The sequence below is a fragment of the Artibeus jamaicensis genome, unplaced genomic scaffold (assembly GCF_021234435.1).
Source record: "Artibeus jamaicensis isolate MK-2021 breed Jamaican fruit bat unplaced genomic scaffold, CSHL_Jam_final scaffold_537, whole genome shotgun sequence".
In the NCBI taxonomy this organism is placed as follows: domain Eukaryota; kingdom Metazoa; phylum Chordata; class Mammalia; order Chiroptera; family Phyllostomidae; genus Artibeus; species Artibeus jamaicensis.
The window spans coordinates 35,269,473-35,289,099 of record NW_026522047.1 but is presented as its reverse complement, the minus strand read 5'-3'; positions in this window follow the sequence as shown (position 1 = coordinate 35,289,099).

The following is a 19,627-nucleotide window of genomic DNA, read 5'->3' as shown; positions in this document are numbered from 1 at the left end:
TAGACCGTATACTAAATTCTAATATAGTGCATGTGAAATGTTAGTGCAATTTAACTGCAGATAGCTGGAAGTCACAGTGGAGGCAAAAGTAATAACACACTAAAAAAAGAAGCAGAGTCATTTCCACCCTAGCTGTAAATTGGACAAAAAGATAAATAAAAACCATAAAAGAGTTACAATTTAACAAGTTTGAATATTTAACTTGTATTTATGGAGGGTATTTTTGTTTTTATTGTATTTTCCTGCCAATTTCCTTTTGTGCAGCTGTTTCTCCTCTGTTTATATAATTTCATTGTACTTCTCAGGAAAAGTTCTTTACATCATAAAAAAAATAGCACACAAGTATTCACACTCAACGTGCAAAACATGTTGGCAACATCTTCCACAGGCCCTGGGAACTCTGAATTTGGGGTACACGGTGTCATCCCAAAATCTAGTTAAATTAGTTTTGAAATGATTTTAGTTGTGTTTGTTAAGCAACAGCCCAGAAGTCTGAGTTGAAGATTTCCAAATCCATGTCCAGGGTTGCTGATTCTCCTGGACAGGAATAGTTCAGCAATAGTGTTTTTCTTTTCCAAACCATCAACTGTCCATAAATCGGGAGGGAGCACAGTGTAGTAGAAAGAGCACAGATTTAGGAATGGCACAGACTTCGGTTCAAATTCCATGTTACAAAGCCTTTTGGGGTCTCATTTCCTTTAGTCTGAAATTGGAACTATATTGCCTACCTTGAAGTTTTTTGGTAAGGATTAAATAACATATAAAGCTTCTGACATATAGCAAGTAAACAATAAATAGACTTGTTATTATAGTAAATCCCAACACTTACATCCTTTGCTGCTTACCTCCACACCAAAATAAAACACAATAAAAAATATACACCTACATAATGCTACATGAAAATTCTGGTTGGATCATGTTATTAAGTATTGCAAAATGCATGTATCTATGTTGGCAAAGCAATTCTAAGTTCATTCCATTTAGAAATAGTGTTTATCACATCTTGATCTAAATAATAATAATATACAAATAAGATAAATATATGATTATGACATTTAGAAATATTGGGTTTTAGAGATGAAATAGTCATCCTAAATATCCTGTAACTACATAACAAATGACCAACATATTATGAGCGCTAAAACAATTGTTTTTTAAAGTAAGAAATATTTGTAGACCTTAAAACCATGTATAAAACAAGTTGTTAAATAATATCAGGAGGTGGTCCTGATGGTCACTCAATGGGAGAGAAAGTATTTTTACATCCAATGGTTCGGAGTTGTGCAAATCCGTAAATGGAAGGTAACCAGAGTAATAATGTTTGGGCAACAGGACAAATCTAACACTAAGGGAATCATGGACACTTGCTATTTGCAAAGGACCATAACTTGAATGCAAAAATGTGGATTATCTCTCAATGGATCTTATAGCTTATGCTGAATAACAATAAAGCAAATGGCTGTCCACAAGTTACAGGTGGGTTTTCAAAGATAAAGCTAGATGCTACTTAAAGGCATAAAGATGGGTTTCGTTTAGTGATAACCACTGCAGTGGGGAGAGTTCAGCATAAACTCAGCTTTATTTTGATGTGCACAGAGGTGGGCAGGGAGGGAAGTGAGCAGAGAGAAAGAAGTGAGCTGAGGCCCTGGCAGTGTCGGTACGTGTGTGTGTGAGGGTGGGGGCCGATGAAAAATGTAAAAAGCTGGATAAGAGGTCAATGTCAATGCCACTAAGCCATCTATGCCTGCTAAATAACACTGAAGTTAGGTTCCTACCTCCCACAGAGACTTGGAGACAGGGGTGCTATCCTTCCTGATGATCGAATTTCAAAGGAATGGCTTTCAAGTCCTTGAAAAAGACTGACTTTGGTTGTAGGATATACATTTGCAGCTCAAACGGACAGAGGAAGAATTTACAATAGTATGTTTGTTTTTGTCAATAAATGCTCTGAGACAGGGAGCTCTGAGGCCCATCCTCAGGTGTTAGCAGGAAGAAGTGGTAAATTGTTTGGGCAGCCTGGAGCTTTTCCAGACAGGGACGCAAGGGACCTGGGTTATCCCAGGGCCACACCCTTAGGCTGCTAGATGCCAGGTTGGAGTTTGGTCAAGGAGACAATCTTTGTCACAGTTCTCTGAACTGTGTAGCTCCATTTATTTGAGGGCAGACCACTTAGGCTAAGGTCCAGCTCCAGGTCATGTGTTCACCTGCGGCAAAGTGGTGCACCATTCCCTTTAGCAAGCGGGCCAGCAAATCTGGGCCATAGTTTACAGAAAGAAATAAGCAAGAAAAAAAATGCTCCTAACTGCAACAAAACAAAAAACATCCAGCTACCCCTGGCAAAAAAGAAAAACATGTAAAACAAAGACTACTCCATCAGTTATTTGTTTATGAAATAAATCGTTTTTGTGTGTAAATGATTTTGCTGCTCCATGTTTTAGGCAGAGAAGCATAAATCATAAGTCCTGGATTCAAGATATGAACATCCAAGAATGTTTACCAATAGCTTTAATACTAAGTAGCATCTGATAAGCGAAGGTGTGATCACAGGCAGGATTGCCGGATCTGGTCTGCCAACTGGAAGGAAGTTGCACCTCAGAGGTATTCCAACAAGAGGGAAGGAAGTTGGACTTTCATAAAGTCTTCTACCCAACAGTCATTTTTTTATCAGCCGGCAGGGCGCCTGGTGGTAAAATTCCAAGCACTTCTGCTCTCTGCATCTGCTGATACGTCATCTCCAGGAACCTCAGGGACGTTTTCTAGAGAGGACATGGTACATGCGCTTCACAGTGCACTCTTCATCCTCCCAGAGAAAACAGATGTCCAAGCAATCTGGGTGGAACAGCAACATGCCCACTAAATCCAGGATCTCCACTACAGAGATTGGCCAGGAGAGGTGGTGACCAAGATGATAAATGCCCATCAATTAGCAACTTCTAAATATTACCATGGAGTGGCTTCATTCAGAGCCACTGAATGAAGGAGAAAAAAAAAGTATATTTTACCTTTTGCGACAACATGGATAAGCTGCGAGGGCATTATGCTAAGCAAAATAAGTCAGAAAGAAAAAGGTAGATACTGTACGATCTCACTTCTTTGTGGAATCTAAAAAAGCCATACTCATAGAAAGAGAGTAGATTGGTGGTTACCAGGGTTGAGGTTGAGGGAGTTTGGGAGATGTTGATCCAAGTGCGTAAACTTCCAATGTAAGATGGGCAAGTTCTAGGGATCTAAGGTACAGAGTGGTGACTATAGTTAGCCATACTGTATTGTAGACTTGAAAGTTCCTAAGATATTAAATCTTTAAAATTCTCACCACAAAAAAAAGGCAAGTATGTCAGGTGATAGGTGTGTTATCTAATTTTATTGTAATGATCATTTTGCAATACACACATACATCAAATCATCACATTATATTCCTTAAACTTACACAATGTTATATGTCAATTATATTCAGTAAAGCTGGGGGGAGGGTAAGGAAAAGGAAGACAAATGTTTCCAGGGGAGGTTATACTTGAGAATGATGAGGAGCTATCCAGTGAAGGAAGGAAAGGGCATCTTCCCAGTCAGAAGGAGAGCCAAAGGCCCAGGAAATGAGGGGCAAAAGAGAATCACCACTCGCTGGACATGGTACAAGGCAGAGAATGTTAAGTTATGAGGCTTGACAGAGACATTATCAAATTTTCATTTTAAAAGATCACACTTTGCCAATTAAAAACAAAACAAATATGAACAATGTTTAGCTATCCAGTGTAAACACAACTCCCAAAATATCCTATGAAAATCTACTCATATTCTCAATATTGGTTTCTTGCCTTTGCAGGAGATTTTTCATGTGGATGGTCACTGCATTTCTGCAAGAAATTGATTATAGAGGCCACAGTGGATTTTTCCATGGACGTGCTATTTCATAAATGATATAAAAGCCTGCGGATGCTTAAGATTGAGAGGCGTTGGGCAAACTCATCTCCCCTCACTTGAATATTGGCCCCTAGAGTTACTCCCATTTTTTTCTGTCATCAAAATGATGGCATATAACATATGCATTTTTAAGCTCTATGCTCTGGGCACTCCTTATTCTTTAAGTGCTCAGAGTCTAATCAACTGAGGCAAAACCGTCTGACAAGGAATTGTTGCCATCCTGCAGTCAACACAGACCCTGCTTTGCACAACACAGCTTTTCGAGCACTGCCCCTTTCTTACCAGCCACACCCAGATTCTATTCTGACTCAGTGGAGGAATAGCTCAAGCTGGCCTAACGTGACTAAGTAACTCAGCACAAGTAGGAGAGGTAGCAGAAAACGTGGCAGAAATGGATATTTTTGAAGCTGTCAAAGTCCATATCACCTATTTAACCCACTCCACATGTGTGGTGAGTTCTACAGGCTGATAGAACAGGTTACGAAAGCCTGGCATTATGGATTCTTCTGGATGATTGTGAGCTGTAGCTGCAAACACTCCTCATCACAGTGCCTTGGCACCTGTTCTCCGGAAGTGATAACTAGCTGTGAGACATTATTAGAAATGTTGGTTACCAGGTACCTGAATCAGAACATAAGAAACTGAGATGACTGTTGATAAGCCTGACTTGCTTCAAATGTGAAAGCAATTTATTTAGGTCACTGAAGCCACGTGGCTGTGGGATATCTGCTTTGAAGACTGACTCTGGAACACAGGAGCGGAAAATTCACACCCAAAAAATGGAAACTGTAAACAAACACAGAGATAAGCGTCCATCCTCACGACAAATTAATAGATTGTAAATTTGAAACGTTTAAGTGCACTATTTTAGCTCATGCTAAATAGGACAGATGTTTGGTTTGCTTTTGTTCACTGATATATTGCAGACCCCTGAAATAAAATTTGGTAAATGACTGCAAAATGGCAAAATTAACTATAATGGGGTGAAACCAGAATATTCACACATTACTAGGATGCATAGTAAACTGAAGAAATTCTTTTCAAAATGGTATCAAAGAAAATTAAAATTATCTTCACTGTGATTTAGTAACCTTTCTCCTGGAAAGTTATTTTAAGGAAGCCAAAGAGCTTTATGCTTAAAGTTATTAGTATTAGCAGTATCTATTAAAGCAAAATCTCATTCAAAATGTACATGTCTAACTATGAGAATGTTCAAATAAATTATGGCTCATCAATTAGGTAAAACATTGCACGTGAAAAAATTATAAACTCTATAGAATAAAAGTATTCATTTTGGTTATGATATGCATAATATTTTTGCATATGGATAAATGATGAAAATGAATGTGAAAATAAAATTTTAGTTAGGATAGTTTGGTTTATTGACAAAATTGTTTTTATTTTTAAAATAAAATATTCATTTAATATTAATTTTTAAAGAAATGAATGAGAAACTGATATTCTGATTTTTATTAATGTAATAGTATACATTCTACTAATGTATAATATTATATGCATTTCACAAATAAAACATAGTGGTTAGATATGTATATAACTTACGGAGTCTTTACCCAGACAAGATATCCTTCTAATTTAAATTTTTATGTATCATGTTCAAAATTATTGATCTTCATCTCTTATGCAGTTGGTGAGGGAGTGGGGGAGAAGGAGAGTGTTTCTTGACTTTGACATAGCTGTGCATGGACAGCCATGTATGTCCATGGCATGCACCTGGTAAGATACTACAAATGGAGAAAAGGCAGAAAACATAGGAAGAAAAGTTTATATCCTCCTTACCTGCCACATTGGAGTTGCAAAGAGTGCCTGAGTTCTAACCAGACATAAGTAATCCTTTTGTTTGTAGGACAGGGTGTACCCATCTTGCTGTCTGTCTCTCTGATTTGCTTCTAAGGAGTCAACTTTGATGAATGTGGAGGTCTTCCCAGGAGCCCAAAAGAGAGTGTGATCATTCCATATTGCTCCTGATGGTCTCAGCAAATATAGGGACCTTGCGCTTGTGACTTTATGAAATCTAATTTGATAGCTTGTGCAGAGCTGGCTTTTCCAGTGTTGGCATCTTGAGCAAAGTATTTTCATGTTGTTAAGGGTATATCTCCTGACCAAATGAAGTACTCAAAAGGGGTGAGTTAAGGAAACCAAGAAACTGGAATATTTCCACAGTTGTGAGCAATTAATCAATAAAATTTTTTGATCAAGGTCAAAGATAAGAATTAGGGAGTCTGTATTATTTGGAGAATAATACAGGCATTTTAGCACAAGCTTATAAATGCAAATGTCTGTCTCTTTCAGGGCTTAAAATACATAGGTGGTAAGTGTTGAACACAACAAATGACTTAGTAATTGATCTGGAAGCTATTTTTAATCAACATTAATGTGATGACTAAATATAACATAGTCAGTCATGAAAGATCTTAATGTCTTTAAAAAGTAGTGATTTTTTTTGTTTTAGAGGCACTCAAGTGAGAGAAAGTATCTTAAATAATACAATTTTTCTTATGAAAAATCTGAACGACATTCCATTAAATATAATGCCCCTTAAGATAAATGAGAAAGTGATTTCATGCAGCAGATTTAGGAAGGAGGCAATCTGGATATTGACTATGAACTGAGGCTTAACACTTTGCCACGAAGAAAACAAACAGAGGCCAGGTGCTGAAAGACAGATACCATATGATCTCACCTTTAACAGGAAGCTAAACAACAAAACACGCAAGCAAAATAAAAATAAAGACACTGAAATAGAGAACAAGGGCACAGTGACCAGAAGGGAGAGGGGAGGGAATTTAAGGTGGAAAAAAGGGGAGGGATTTAGAGGAACAAGTATAAATGACACAGGGACAATAACTAAGGGGGGGGAGGTGGGGAGCATGGGGCAGGGTGGGCTGGGAGGGTAGAAATAGACAGAAAACTGTACTTGAAAAATAACTAAATAAAATTTTTTTAAAAAGAAAGAAAACAAACAGAAAACGGCACACGTCTTCTTGTCTCAAACTGCTCACACTTTATCCAATGAGAGCATTTTAGTTCTCTGGAGAGTACTTCCACTCTTGTTAATCCATGAAAATCTTGAGCTTTCATTGGGAACTCATTCTTAAATCTCTTGAGATTTTTGAGCACTGCAATTTTGACATTTGCGGCATGGAAAGTTCTAGATGAACCATGACCCACCCAGGCTTACAACATAACGTTGTGGTTCTAGTCATGTCCTGAAAACAAACATTGGAAGCTGACCTAGTTAGTGGCAGCCACAGCCTCTGATCCGGGCTCATCCTGTTCATTTTGAGGACTGCCTCTGGGTCAGTCCCCCGGACTGGGAAGGAATGCTTCTGTATTCCACAATTCCTTTAAATTCACCATATGTGAATGTGACAAATCCAAAAAAAAAAAAGGAATAATAAAGAAGATTTTATCATCTTACTGCTAATCCTCCTTTGTATCCAGCTTTCAACCAGGACTGTGTACTCTCTTCTCACTTCCACATATTAAGCTTTGAAGGGGCCTAATTACCATGGAGTGTTCCATATATGCTTTCCTCCCTCCTCTAACACACTGGCATCTGTTACTGTTGCAAAGCACGTATGGAGGGTGGCCTGTATGCCAATGTTGCCAACATCCTTATGGAAAATATCACCCTTCCAGGGTGTGACATCCCATAGCTTCCAATGCAGCAGGGTCTGCATGGGCCAAAGTGCACATTACACTCATTCTGCCCTGACCCAGGTCTACACTGAGGAAACCTTTGGTGGAATGATTAAAAGCACAGGCTCTGGACTCAGACAGCCCAGGGTTTAAATCCTGACGATGCCACTTGTTAGCTGTGTAAGAGATGACAAATTGCACAACCCCTCAAGCCTCTGCTATCTCATCTGTAAGCTGCCAATGATGCTGATTAAATTTAACCTTACTATGAAAGTGTTTACTGCCATGCCTGGCACTTAGCAAGTACTGATCAATTGTTACTATTCTATCAAGAAACCAGGGAAAAATGTTCTTTTGGCTGTAGGACTGGGTCACAGAGCAGATACCACATTTGCCTCTTTATTTCTCTTCTCAGCTACAGCTTCTTAAGTGACCTTATGTGACCTCACATTATTAAGAGATTAATAATCTCTTGCGGAACACACAGCTTTCAAATGTCCTTGGACATACCATGCTTTCTGTTTAAGAGACTGAACTAGCCCTGACAAACAAAGTCTACAGTTTTAAATTCTTGAAAACCACAGACAGAAAAATTGAGGTTATTTTAGAAACTCCGTTTGTGACAGAGGGACAAACTACCAGAGAGTGAGGATCATCACGTGTTAGGTTCGAGTCTGACAGCCTGGGTTTGCATGTCTACCCTGATGCTCACCCCCAGCGGACCTTGGAAAAGTTGTCGAAACTTCTGTAAGCTGAGCCTCAGCAGCTTATCTGCAAAATGGGGTAACAATGCTCCTCCCCTAGGGTAAGGGGATGGACCTATTTGACACCGCTTGACATAATACGTAAGTGTTACTTAAGTGTTAGCTGCTTGGAATAGCTACACTATCATCTAAATTCAATTCTCATGGGTTAAATGAGTGTCTATTGTAATATTTTCTAACATTTAATGAGATAGTGATAACCTGGCTAATTCTGGGAAGATACAAGAATCTTAAAAGAAATCTCCTATCGATGGCTCTCCCATGTTTGCCTAAAAAACACACTCTTGCTCATCATTTTACCCCATCATTAAAAAGGGGGAGGAAAGTATATAATCTCGCCTGTGTCAATGGCTCCACCCTGGCTTTGGACTGGCCATCAGTAGAGCAGCCAGGAGGGCAGGTGTCCGAATCACTGACCAGTCCATCCACCTGGGCACTGTGTGAATGCTAGAGCATGAACAATCTCCTCTCTGCAATAGCAGAAAAGATGGGGGGAGAAGGAAAATCAACACAGAGTGTATGTTAGAACAGTACAAGGACTCTCCTCTACGAATCAAATTCCATTTTGCAGGTGCGTGCTGAGTTGGCTGAAAGCACCCTTTCTGCATCATCAGTCAAATAAAAAAGATTTCTGTTAGGTTTTTCTCCATCGTAAAATACAGCGTTGGCCAAAAGTGTGTGCGCAGCTGTGAGTATGTGAAACACAGAGTTTATTTTTGTATTATTATTTATTAATGATTATTTTCCATGTGAGCAACTGTAAACCTACTCCTGCCACACCCTGTATTTCAGGCGAACTTCCACTTAGGTAACAAAGTGATGTAACTTAGTATTTTATTAACACATTAATTTAATCAGCATGAAAGTTATAATATATATTACATATATAGTTATAATATACCATATGTAGTTGTAGAAACTGTTATTGGCATACTGCCAGTCAGAGTACCAGACGGCCTATGAGAGGTTAAGTTTTATCTGATGCTGATGTTGGAGGTAGTGCTGAGCTCTGGAATGCCCCATTTGAAATCAGTTTTCCATGGCAGCTGTTTCATTGGGTGTTTTATTTGTGAAGATAATATAATTTGGTTTTGGAATACATGGAAAACACCATGGTACAAGAGGTCAAACTAAATTTCCACTTTTGTTTTGGAAAGAGTCAGGAGGAGGATCAGGAAGAATATCTTAATAATGTATTTTTGTGGGCACATTTAAGTTTATTTTCAAAAATCCATGGAAACCCTTCTTGGAATGATCTAGTCAACAAGCTCAATTTATCTTAAAAAATATGTTTAGTAACTGGAAGACTTTTTTGTCTGTGTGGGCCGCATGTATATCATATTTAAGACTAAGTTGAAGTTAAATGCATTTGTATGTTTATATTTAACTTAGAATTTAAGCTGACCAACAAAATCTGCGAAAATAACATTTTGGCAGTTTGATTGAAATTGAGCTAGTGATAAACTGGCAAAAACAGATTTTGTTAATTCCAGGTCACTATAAAGTAGTCAGATGTCTCAAACAGTCTCTACTGAATCAAAATTAATGTTTCTTAGACTTGACAAAATGCACTTCTTTTCCAGATTCTGAATACAGTTGGAGATGCTAAAATGCAACCAGTAATGTCTTCTTTCTTACACTTCTTTTAACACCATCCTGGTTGAACTCCAAGAGTCTCAGAGGAAAAACGACATTGGATTTGTTTTTCTTACCTCAGGCTCCCTCTCCCCTTTATTGAGTTTCTTGAGTTTTGTTTGTTTACATTTTCTTTTCCCAATCACATTGAGCTCACACAATGAGCCCACTGGTGTCCTGCACCCTCCCCCCACCGGCAAGTCCACGGGTTTCAGAGCCCACCCCCGCATATTTTCATTTTGCACAGCGGGAAATTACCACACTTAACCCCAGGGGCCTCCAACCAGGCACAGGTGACACTATCCAGAGTCAGAAATTGCAGGCAGGAAGGCGGACCACCCTGAAGTGCCCCCTGCTCTTTCCCCAGAATTTTTCAAAGGTCATATTAAAGAAAGCACCAATTCAGCTAATGAAGAATACAGTAGCAAATCTGGTTAATTTATGTCGGCTAATTTCATCACTGCAATAATGAGTTGCAAGTATAGGCTGTCTTTGCTGTTTTCGGTAACAATAGCGTAACCAAAATGTGTGGACACATAGATATTCACAGAAGCATTATTTCTAATAGAAAAAGCAAAAAAAATTATTTTCTAACCAGAAATATTTGAATTACAGTATATAATTATTATAGAATACATACTACATATACTATATGTATAATATAATATACAGTTATGGTATGTTATATTCATTAAAATGTTTATGTAATATGTTCATTCAATAATTTTTAAAACATTAAAATAAAAAAATTGTTTTCACTGAGATTACAATGATGTAAATATGCATTTCAAAGCAACCTGAAGGGAATAGACAAAATAATGATAGGTTACTTCCTGAGATTGCAGAAAATTTTCCCCTCACTTTTAAGCATTTTTTTGTGTTATTTTACTAGAAATAAGCAAATATAGAAATAGAAGCATGACTCATTTTATTTATTTATAGATCAGATTTTTAAAAATAGGTAATAATTTTACTTAAGAGGAGTAATCACAAAAGTTTTCAGTAAGTAAGATGCATTTTGCTTACTTTAGAGAAGCAACTGGAGATCGGGCCTGACATTTACGTTCTTGTGTTTATGATGCATTCCCTGACCCATGTTGTCCTGCCCTCCTCCCTTAGCCTACCAGCATCCTGAGGGTTTCCAATGCCTGGGGAATTTTTTCCCATTTGTTCTTCAGTAAGTTACAGTATCTTGGTCACTGAGATGGTTCACATTGGAGAGTGAACTGGGTCTGGGAAAATTCAACACTACCCCTGGGAAACTGTATCAGGAGGTCAGTGGTATCAGTTTTGCAGGTGAATGAGTGTCACTGTGTTTTTAAACTAAAGACTGTCAGTCATGAGAATCACTTAGATTTCTGGCATCCCAGACCGCACAGTTCCTGTGAACAGTGAGCACGGACAACATTTCCTCACCTGTGGTGTCCTCCCTAAAAATGTTTTCATTCATTACTTCATTCACACGCCATCAAATTTTAATAATTTCTTTTAAGTGGAATGGGAAATGTTTTGTCCTATTATAACAGGACAAAGCTGCTGTCTATTTAAGCTGCTGTAACAAAATACCATAGACTGGGTGGCTCAAGCCATAGAAATTTATTCTCTCACGATTCTGCTGGTGGCAAAATCCAGTATCAGAGGGTCGGTGTGGTTGGGTTCTGGTGAGTGCTCTCAGTTTACAGAGAGCTGCCTTCTGGCTGTGTCCTCACATGACTGGAGGGAAAATTCTCCAGTGCCTTTTCTTCAAAAGGCACTAATCTCATCATGAAGATCTCACACTCAGGATCTAATCTAATTATGACCCAAAGGCCCTCCTGCATCACATTGGGAGTTAGGGCTTCAACGTACCAAGTTGGAGAGGACACAGTGCAGTCCATAGCACCTATGAAAATCCTAATTTTTACTTTTGCCTTTTTCAACTTGTCATCTTTAAAATGGTGTTATAGCCCTTGCTGGTGTGGCTCAGTGGGTTGAGTGCCAGCCTGTAAACTCACTGGTTTTATTCCCTGTCAGGGCACATGCCTGGATTGCAAGCCGGGTCCCCATTTGGGGGTATGTGAAAGGCAACTGACATCCATGTTTCTCTTCCTCTCTTTCTCCCTCCCTTCCTTTCTTTCTAAAAATAAATGAATAAAATCTTTAAAGTGATGTTATACTATTTTATATGTCTCAAACAATGAAATTCAAATCTAACTCAAAGGTAAATACCAACTCTCTGGTCCTTTTTTATTTTTTGAAGTAGACATTTGGCCCTTTATTTTCAATAAAGAGAATATGTTCATATTTTTTACTACTGCCTTTTTCTGAGTGTATCAGTCAGGGTCTAGTCCTAAGAGAAAAATCTCACCAGTTATTTAAAGGAAAAATGATTAAATCCCCAAATTTTAAACTACAGATGAAGCTGTTAACTAGTTAATAAGCGAGTAAAAAGGGAACTGGAAGGTACCACAAGGGTGATGGCTACAGGAAAAAGCTAATATCCTTAGGGCTGAGAAAATAAAGAAGAAGTATCAGTATTATTAAAATTTAGCTTATGGTAGGTGTTTCATCAAAGGATAAAGTCAGCCCCATTTGTTATTGTGGCACCATTTGCCTAGCGGGCCTATGACCTTTAACTTGTTAAACACAACTGCCATTTCACTCTTCTGAGTTTATGTCCCCAGGACTGGAAATTAGTGGAAGCAAGAACAAAATGAACCACTCCCTACAACCGCAGGCACAAGATAACAATGGAACAAACTCCAGCCTGGTGTTACTCGGCCCCAACAGTCAGGGGCCCACACAGCAGCAACCCCCCCACCCTTTCTTAATCCAATTATAATCCAATAAATGCTCAAAGCCCCCACCCTTCAGTGCTGGTGTGTCTTTCTACACCACACCCCTCTCCTTTCTTGGAGAGTAATAAAAACATTATTCTCTACACTTTCTTCTCTTTGTGATTTCTTTCACAGTCCACCCTAACATTTTAGGAAGGTGAAACTTCTGAAAGACAGGAGCTTGGGACCTGACTAAGGCAGTACCTGTGAGCTTGGAGAAGAGTTCCTGGACGGGCAGCCCAGCTTCTGCAGAGTGGCCTCCTGATGGCTGGTACTGCAATCCATGGCATGAGATGTGATGAACTGATTCCATTCTGCAAATTTTGGAGAAGCTGCACACTGGAGTCAGCTGCTGTTTTGAGGAAGAACTGGTGTCACTGAAAGGCAGTCATTGGGGTGACAAAGGAAAAAAAAGCCAACAGGAGATACAGGGTTGACTTCACATGGAATTGATTTAGTAGGGTGGGCTCACAATATGGCCAGAATCACATTTACAACATAGCTTAGATCTCTTTGGCACATAAAGTAAATAAAAAGTCAAGGCCAGAGAGATCTAGAATAGAAGCCAAAGTTGACATGGTTTTGGCCCAAATTTCCAGGCACAGTTATCCACTCTAATGGTCAATACAATATTTTTGTCCTACAAGAAAAGAGTCTCATTAAATGTTTTAAGTATTTTAAGCTTCAGGTTGAATGTCATTCCAAATGGCTCAGACTTTTACGTGTTGCAAATGGAAGCCAATTAATGGCCATGATTATCAGAGAAATAAAAATACAAATAATAAAATACCATCTTCGTGTAAAAAATATTGAAATTTAACAAGCAATATGACATCTGTACATCCTCTTTGGAGAAGTGTCTATTCAGGTCCTTTGTTCATTTTTTAATTGCATTGTTTGTTTTCTCAGTGTTGAGTTGTATAAGTTCCTCATAAATTTTGGAAATTAACTCCTAATCAGAGGTATCATTGGTGAATATGTTTGCCTATTCAGTGGGTTATCTTTTATTCATTGATGGTTTCTTTTGCCATGCAAAAGCTTTTATCTTTGATGTAGTCCTATTTGTTTATTTTTCCCTTTGTTTCCCTTGCCTGGTAAGATATATCAGAAAAAAATATTGCTACAAGAAATGTCTGAGACTTTACTGCTTATGTTTTCTTATGGGATTTTGATTTTGTGACTTACATTGAAGTCTTGATTTATTTTGAGTTAATCCTTTTGTATGGTAAGGAAGTGACTTAGTTTTATTTTTTGCATGTATCTGTTCAATTTTCCTGATGCTGTATATTAAATAGACTTTCATTACCCTATTTTATGTTTTTGCCTCCTTTGTCAAATATTAATCAACCATAAAAGCATGGGTTTATTTCTGGGCTCTCTATTCTGTTCCATTCATCTATATGCCTGTTTTTATGCCAGTGCCATATATTTTGACTACTATGGCCTTGTAATATAGCTTGATATCAATTAGCATAATGCTCAATGTCACTAATCATAAAAAAAGCAAAATAAAACCATAATAAAATATCACTGCATGCCTTTCAGAATGACTACTATCAATAAATCAACAAAGTACAAGTGACAGCAAGGATGTGGAGAGAAGGAAACCCTCACCCACTGCTGGTGGGAATGCAGACTGGTGCACCTGCTCTGGGAAACAGTATGGAGTTACCTCAAAAAATTAAAAATGAAACTGCCCTTTGACCCAGTGATTTCACTTTTGGGAATATATCCAAAGAAATTGAAATGCTAATTCAAATGAATAAATCCACCCGTATGTTCGCTGCAGTGTTATTTATAATTGCAAAGACTTGGAAGCAGCCCAAGTGCCCATCATTAGATGAGTGAATAAAAAAGCTGTGTTACATTCTGTGGTACCTTTACACAATGAAATATTACTTGACCACAAGAAAAAAGTAGGAAATCCTACCTTTTGTGATAGCAGGAATGGACCTGGAGAATATTGCGTTAAGTGAAATAAGATAAGAGAAAGACAAATACCATATAACTTTGCTTACATGTGGAATCTACTGAACAAAATAGAAAGATTCACAGATATAAAGAAGAGAGTGACAAATGTTGGGGGGGGATGTTTGGGGGATGGGTGAAAAAATTAAAAAGAACACCCATAGACATGGAGTATGGTGATTGCCAGAGGGAAAGGGGGTGGCGTGAGGTGGCAGAGGGCAAAGGTTGGGGACAAAGGGTGCCTGTAAGAGACTTTACTTTGGGTGGTGAGTGCAGCATGCAGTGTGCAGTGTTATAGAGTTGTACACTGGAACCTGTTATGTTATTAGCCAATGTCACCTAAACAGATTCAATAATTTTTTTTAAAGCAATATGCAATCTAGTAGAATTTTTTGCTATTTGTACTTATACATTGCTAGCAGAATCTAGAAAATAAAAAATCTCAAAATGTTCAAACTCTTCGATTTTTGATCCAGTCCCTTTAGGTAAACATTCTAAGGTAATAACTACACCAATGTTTAATAATAAAGATGTGATAAAATATATAATGTTATAAATATATAATATGTTTTTCTTTAGCCATTAAAATATATTCATTTCCTAAATTATTATATATTAATGTGAATATATAGCATTAAATTAAAAAGTAGAATAAATTGCATATGAACAATATGACCACATTAATAGAAACAAAACACATATGTATTGTGAAAGTAGAATCTAGAAGAATATACATCAAATTTTTTTAAAGTTATCTTTGATGTTTGAATTCTTGATTATTTCAATCTTCTCATTATGTATTTTCTATTTTGTAATTTTCTACAGTCTGCATTTACTATTTTTACAATCAAATCTACTTTAAGTGTTATTACAAATAACTTTTAAAGTGAAATTTTTATACTTTTAAAGAATGAGTGTTGTGTTTCATAATTTCAGCTTGTATAGAAGCCTTGACTTACTGGTTTTTTTATCCCTTTACAAAGGAAAATGATAAGACACCCACACACAAATATGGTAACATTAATAGAAAGGGTGATCTTTAAACATTAAAAAAATAAAGATCATTAAATGAAAAATAAACCAGTCGGAGAAAAACAAGTACCATATGATCTCACTTAATGTGGAATCTAGTGAACAAAATAGAAACAGAGGCATGGACACACGGAACCGACTGACAGAGGGGAAGGGGGAGGAGGGAACTGAATGAAAGAAGGTACAGGGATTAGCCAAAGAACAAATATGCGTAATCCGCGGACACAGACTACAGTGCGGTGATGGCCAGAGGGAAGGGAGACAGGGGCTGAGAGGAAGAGGACAGAGGGGGATGGGACACCTGCAATAACACTAACAATAAAAATAAAGAAAAACATAAAGAGAAAACAGTACAGATCACAGTCAATTAATACACTACTACATTATTTATGTTAGTAACATAAATGACCCTAGTCATTACTAAATTTCAGATATATTATGATTCATGTTTCACCTATCAGAAATTTGTTTTAAGACCTTTCTGCCATACATGGCATATCATTTTGTTACACACAGATATGCAGTATATTTTTGTTGTCTTACTCTCAGTCGAGCTCCACAAAGAAAATAAACGATGTCAAGGATCCATACCACCTAAAAGACTTTTCAGCATCTATGTGGAATTAGTTAACAGGATGTTAAAAAAAGTTCCATGGTCCTTAATTCATTGGTATCTCAAATATATGAAGAGACTGAGAGACAATAGAGAATTCATTTCTTCAGAGACAGGGTTTTCAGTATGAGAACACCACATAGATGCTTCCTTTTCCACCGCAGCCCCAAATCCCCATGACACATGAGAAGAATGAATTGGGGATGACCTGGTGACCTTGGGAAACTGAGAAATGGAGCATCCTGTGCCTGCCTCGTGTTTGAGGAGTCTGGAGGCAAGAAGCTCACTAGAGCAACTGTGGCAAAGAGCAAAGAGGGGGCACTTTGAACATGCTCTGCTCTTCCAGAGCTGTAGGTCATGTTTTCCACAGACCAGACGAGGGCTGTATGGACGGGTCTGAGCTTGTGTCACTCTGAAAAGGAGGTATCCAGAAGCATTGGCTAGAATTGAGTGACCGCAGTAGATAAGGTCACTGTGGGGTGGCTGCCAGAAGCCAGGGAAGGCAACCAGTGTCAAAGGGGGCCAACTGAGATAGACACCGCCCGCCTCAGGAAACTGCTCATGGGACTCCCCAGCAGGGGAATTTCAGAGAACCCACCAGATGGCTTAGGGAGAAATAACCAGCATTTGGATTCCGCCACAACAGAGGGCTCCGTTGTAACTGTACTGGTCAAGTAAGAATTTGTGTGCCCTTATCACTCCTCCTTTACCAGTCCCCACTCTCACGCCCGACCGTTGCAGAGTCAGAGACTGGTGAATGGAGGGGAAGAAGTAAGAGGAAAGGGTGGGGAAATAGAGCAAAACCGTTCTCCCCGCCGCAAGGAGGGATTTTCTGCAGCAGGATTGAACTGGGGGAGGAGAGGAGATTTAAATCTGATGAAAGATTTGTGACTCTCCATTGGGCTGGGTTGTACTTTCCACTTACTGAAAAATGACAGTATTCATTCCTAAGAAGTGCTGGAAAAGCCGGAGTCTCCATCCAAAAGAGAAGAACAATTTGACATGTGAAATCAAAAGGGGCATTTAAGGAGAAGGAACACAAGTTGTTTTATGCTTGTGCCTATTTGAATCTTGCTGCTGTTATAAACTGGTTACATAAGCATTGTCGACAGCCCCAACAAAACATTTCAAATTATGGAAATGATAAAAAGAGGAAAAAGAGGCTTATACTCTAAAACAGTAGACAGAGTTTATTCCAGAAAAATTTTTTGATTAAAAACAACAGAAAATGTCATCAAGGGGAAATAATACATTTTGAGAAAATGCTGTACTCTGCTTTTAGAAATGCCTGTTTACAATATCACCATTTTTTAAATTGAACTTGTACCTATATAAATATGATAGAAGATGAGGCTCAGCCATAAAAATGCTAAGTCACTGAAACAAACTCCAACTTGTTCACACAAAATGAACCAGACATGTCCGATTTGAATGGCCCAGGGAACTGTTGCACCGAGTCAGTGTTTCCATAGACCTGCCAGTGTTTCTTTTCTTTATCTGTAGTTTGAAAGGTGTAGAGAGTATTTAAGTCCATAAAATTCATTACGCCATGGGTGCAAACACTGAATATAAAAGAACTGGAGGCTCTTCCCAGTTCTCCATAGAAGAAGATGGGGTGATCGTGTAACCCCAGAAGGCTGAGGAGGAGAGTGGTTGTGACTCTAAGGACTCTCCCACTGGAAAAAGTCAGCAAGGTGCCAGAACACCCCTCTCTGAAGGACAGCCTAGGATCATTTAGTAAGTCGGGCCAGAGGCCTCTGATCCCTTTATAGAAGAACGAGTCTGTATTTGACTGTGAGACATAAGACAGATGACACACATACAGAAGCGGAGGTAATGGCAGCAATGGTGTTGCAAGTGGTATTAGTAACGAACATTATTGAGCAATGTGCTAAAGATTTCGTACACGTCATCTTAATCCTTAGCACAGTCCTATGAGGTAGATACCATTATCTCCATTTGGCACATTGAGGAGCTGAGTCTTCGGCAATGTAATTAAATTAAAACTTCCAACGGCATGTAGCTAGTAAGTGGTGGGTCATGGATTTAGGCTTGCTTTGTCTTGTCTCAAAATTCACTCTCTTTATGCATTGTGCTAATCATTATCGCACCCACTTATTTGACTCATTCAACAAGTAAGTATTTAGTATGTATCTATAACTTTTTCAATTGTTTCTGTCATAGAGAGGAAGCAAAAGGAGAGCCCTTGGGAATGATAGTTCAGGAAGTTTGTTCCACACTGTATTAGAGAGATTCACAAGAAGAATTGAGAGGAATACTTACTCTCCCAGGTGTAGGTTGCTTCTCTCCCCCACCCCACCCACGATCCCTTATATTCCAGGTGATCGGTCTTTCTACACCTCTCATGGTTCCATTCAGCAGTGGTTCACTTATGTTTCATGAATGGGACTCTAAAGATAAACCGAGATTACCATTTGAAGACATTTCCACAGGAAATGAATGTTCAAGCAGTTATGTACATGATGATGTTATTATGATCACATAATTGACACACTTTTGGACCTTTGATCTGATAACTTAAGAATTACCTGCTAAGCGGTGAGTGGAAGGACAGGGTGGAGAAGGATGAAGGGCAGGAACTAGCCGTTTCGGAAAGCCTGTTGTACTCAAAGTGAAGTGATACGTGCCTTATATTTCACATAATCGAACCATAGCTCTATGCTCTAAATACCAATGTCATTTTTTACATCAGAGTTAACAGAGGCTCAGGGAGTAACTTGCTTAAGTTCACACAGCAAGTAAGTGGGGGAGACTGGGTACAAAGCCAAGTCTGACTCCAAAGCATTCTTTCCACTGCATGTAAAGATGTGTTCCAAAGGATTTGTACTCACATTTAGAGACTGTCAGGGAAGGGTCATGGAGAGGCTACAAAGCTAAGGGATATATCTAGGTAAAAAATCAAAGTAAAACCTGGGGGAGTTCTCAGAAGAGACAACAGAAAACTAGAAATCTGTCTTCAACCAAACATACTTCAGGGCCACATAACAGGAACAATGAGACATTACATTTTAAAATTGTTATCATTATTATTACTATTATTAGAGTTTGTAATAATGATAAATGATGGAGTCTCAGTGGTAGCTTTTTGCTTATCTGTCCTGAAACAGAGGGATGCCATGATTGTATAAATAGATGGCAACTTCCTTTCTGCTTTCGACGGTGCTCTTTGCTTCATCCGCATCCTAGAAAAACAGAATCCT